This window comes from Lissotriton helveticus, chromosome 2_1 (genome assembly GCF_964261635.1).
Source record: "Lissotriton helveticus chromosome 2_1, aLisHel1.1, whole genome shotgun sequence".
Taxonomy (NCBI): Eukaryota; Metazoa; Chordata; class Amphibia; order Caudata; family Salamandridae; genus Lissotriton; species Lissotriton helveticus.
Genome location: NC_136059.1, coordinates 60,333,974 through 60,338,088, shown reverse-complemented (window position 1 = coordinate 60,338,088; position 4,115 = coordinate 60,333,974). Strand labels below are relative to the sequence as shown.

At 42.7% G+C, this 4,115-nt stretch overlaps 1 long non-coding RNA gene across 1 annotated transcript; it reads right to left on the bottom strand.

Moving 5' to 3' along the window:
• Positions 1–499: 499 nt before the first annotated feature.
• On the bottom strand, positions 500–1,741 carry LOC144819209 (uncharacterized). The gene is made up of 4 exons (XR_013607235.1): positions 1,702–1,741; positions 1,525–1,613; positions 1,376–1,440; positions 500–878 (listed from the first exon to the last, which is right to left on the bottom strand). It is a non-coding gene; the product is annotated as an uncharacterized LOC144819209 (long non-coding RNA).
• Between the last annotated feature and the right edge of the window lie 2,374 nt (positions 1,742–4,115).

Below are 4,115 nucleotides of genomic sequence, written 5' to 3'. Positions count from 1 at the left end.
CCTGAAGATGCAGGAAAATTGCAGTATAATGTCTACTGATTGTCGCGGTTTAACTACATAGAGTAAACTGTCATCTCCATAGAGGGTAATGCATTCTTCCTATTTCCCACCCACTGCGATAAACCATATCAAGGGGTCTTGTCATGTCCAAGCTGTGAGTGAGTGACTCCAGGGTGGTCACCTTGCCCGCAGCACCACGTCTCTTGGGTCTCAAGCTGGACTTGGTGCTAGATTTTGCACCAAAGTGGTTCTGCATCTCTCTGCTGCGTTTCTTGTCACAGGGGATGTTTGCTGATCTGCATAGTGGTCAGATCAGAGGGTCAGCTGTTGGAGTGTGCGCAGTTTTTCTAAAGTCCACCCATTTTCAGCCTCGGCTAAGCCATGCCCCAAGAAGTTAGTTTTAGGGTGAGCCGTAGACAACTGTGCATATCCGGCAAAGTCAGGGGATCTGATGGCCTTGGTTCGGAATGAGTATTATAAAGAACAGTGGTCCCTATAATGAAAATACTGTAAGTAATAATCATACACTTAATAGGTTGTATGTCTTCTGTCCGTCCGGACAGGAATTTATTTTTTGATCAGAAGAGTAATTTTTCGGTTTGTTAAAAATGTCAAGCGGGCACAGCCGTGACCTTCAACATATACAAGACAACAACAAAAAAATGGAAAAAAGCACGAAATTTGTCTGTGCACTTAGGTTTCAGTAAGACAGACGTTGAGTGTTAAACCACACCATTGCAATTATCAATGTTACATACACAGTTTGCATATGGGGTTATGTGTCGACGTTTCGATGCCTTTCTTAGAATATGGGCATCATCATCAGGACATTGGATGACATTATTGTTGTCAGAACCATTGTAAATACAATTGTCGGCCTTTCCATCACATTTATATTATTTACATATTTACATTTGGGAGGAAAAGGAGGGAAAAACAAAGAAAGTTGACATAAATACCAGGTATATAACATGGATCCTCTATGGTAGTACTGTAAGTGAAATCAAGTGCAGTTTTTGGCGCCGTGACTTCACTGTGGAATGACATGCACAGTAGATATTTCTTAGTGAAATGCCTGTGCCTACATTGGGGGTGTGATCAGTGTTTCATTTAATGTGAAAACAAGTGAAACGGTCATAAGGGGTTTCAAAGTGAACTAGGTGCAACATAGGCGCCGATCGCGGAAATAATGACTGAGCATGTATCGTGCTAGTTGCATGCTTCAAGTGGGATTCAGTGCATCATAGGTGCCGATCGCGAAAATAATGACTGTGGCCATTCATCACCACCCCCTTTTCTGAATCATGTGGCCAGGGCTGAGCATATATCGTGCTAGTTGCATGCTTCTAGTAGGATTCAATGCATTTTAACCTACATAGTTTCCACAGCGGGAAAACCTTGAGATCTTGAAAAAATAAGCGGTCGTGTTCGCAGACAATTCTGTGAATAAAACAACTGGGCATTAGGTTTGAGCATTTCACACGGCGGGTGCTCAGAGTGAACCGTGATGAAACAGTGGTTTACCTGCATCCGCGGTGTTCGGTTAGAAATCCGGCACGAGTTATTTAAAGCATTTGCGCATACATAGATACGTCGAAAAACACATTGGTTATCTAAAAGGGAAGAGGAGTGCCCAAGATATTAGAGATTGCATGACTACATGAGGCTACAGGTACGGGTTTCATACGGACAGGTACTTACTTCGGGAGTCGAAGATACTTGCCACGAGTCTGGCGATCTGGTGCTGGGTCAGTGTGTGCTCGGGGTTGATTAATGGAGCGGAGTGTGCACGGGGATAGTGAACAGTGAGATAGGACTGACACGGGTGAGGGGAGATGGCAGTATTTACGGCAGCCATTTTGGAGTGGTGAATAGTGCTCTAGTGCCATGAATTTAAGCACATTTAAGCAATACATCAACAAAATTGTTTAACAGGAGCTATCAAATCAGATGGCATGTTTGAAAGGTTACAATAAGGACGTCCAATCTTCTAGTCGGTTTAGCCCATTTCGAATGCTGTTAGTGCGCAAAATCCAACTTAACTCTTCCTTGTTCAGCAACTGGGACATATCTGCTCCTCTTGGGGGTGGCTTGATAGTTGTGATCACTGTCCAAATAAAGTCTTTTTCCGTATGTCCTTTTGCAGAAAAATGTTCCACCAATGGGGCATTTGCTGTTTTACATTTTATCCTGCTCTTATGTTGTCCAATCCGCAGCTTTATTTTCTGACTTGTTTGCCCTATGTAGATAAGTTTACAGGGACACAGGATAGCATACACCAAGTTCGTAGAGTTACAATTAGAGAAATATCTCCTGTCAAATTTTATATTGCCAAATTCGAACGTTTTACCCTCTATGGTCGTGTCGCAGCAGATACAGCCTCCACATTTAGCATGACCTATAAGTGGTGGTAGGTCCCAGGCATCATTTATGGTGGTTTTTTGTGCTTGTGAGGGGAGAGCTGCTCTGACAAGGTGATCTTTAACATTCTTAGATCGTTTGAATGCGAACATGGGTTTCTCTAGTGTCAGAAGACCTGTGTTGAGGACTGGCCAGTGTTTGAGTACACTTTTTCTGATGGCGTTGGATGCCGGTGAAAATGTGGTGACACAAATAAGTTTGTCTTGTACATTTTTTTCTTTGGGTTCTAAAAGGTTCTCTCTTGGGCAGTACCAAGCTCTTTTTAAGGAGTTCCGCACCAGTTTTCGTGGGTAACCTCTGTTTCTCAGTTTTTTGCTAAGTATTTTTGCCTCAGCAAAATAATCATCCTTAAAGTAGCAATTGCGTCTAATGCGGAGGAATTGAGAGAAGGGTAAAGAGTCACGTAAGGCCCTAGGATGGTGGCTAGTATATTCGAGCAAAGTGTTACGCTCAGTGGGCTTGCGATGTAGTGTGGTGGTACGCCGGCCTTCTGTGTGTCTTATCTGTAGGTCGAGGAAGGGAATTGAGTCCTTACTAGTGGACAGGGTATAACAGAGTCTGCCACTGTTGTTATTCAACCAATGCTGGAAGGCTGTAAGGTTTTCAGGGGAGTCATTCCATACCAAAAAAATATCATCGATATATCTTTTCCACAAGGCAATGCCATTGTGGAAAGGATTCGATGTGTGGAGGATGTTGTTGGTCTCCAAGTTGTCCATATACAGAATGGCTAGGTTGGGAGCAAAAATTGCTCCCATGGATGTCCCTTTTACTTGGCCGTAGAATTGTCCCTCAAAAAGAAAGAAATTTTTTGTCAAGCAGATTTCTAGTAATTCCAGAATGAATAAAGAGGGCACATTATGGGGGCGTTCTCTTGATTCAAGGACCTTCTCTATTACACTCAGAGACTCAAATTGTGGGATATTTGTGTACAAAGATTCCACATCCAGTGTACACATGGTACTGGATGTGGGATCAAAGGGATAGTCTTCTATGAAATTTATCATAGCCATACTGTCCCTAATGTAACAAATAGTTTCTGGGACAAAGGGCTTGATGAAAAAATCTATGTAGTGCCCTAATGGTTCGAGAATCGAACCACAGCCCGAGACTATGGGGCGACCTGGGGGGGATTGGGGATTTTTGTGAATCTTTGGTAAGCAATAAATCACAGGAGTCCGCGGTGATTTGGTGTTGAGAAAATCGTACTCTTTTTTAGATAGGAAGCCTAAATCAAGTGCCCTGTTGGTAACTGTGGTGATCATTTCTTGGATTTCATTAGTGGGGTTCTGTGGGAGTTTGCAGTAGTGCTCGTGATTATTAAGTTGGCGTAGCACTTAGTTTTTATAGGATTCAATGTCCTGAATCACTATTCCTCCCCCTTTATCTGCTGGTTTAATTACAAGGGATTGATTGTTTTTAAGGGAGGAAATAGCATTTTTCTCTTCCATAGTGATATTATATGGAATAAAGGCCCTTTTCTTTTCAAGGTCTGACAAATCCTTTAAGACCAGTTTCTCAAATGTAGGGATCTCAGGTGGAATCATACCTGCTGTGGGGGAAAATTTAGAGGGTGGTTTGAAGGGGGTATTGAAGTGTTTGGGAATAGAGGGATTGAGAGTAAAGAAGCTATGGAGACGAACTTTCCTGAAGAATCTTAGGAGTTCTGTTCCTGGTAGTTGGGCCGTGCTGTC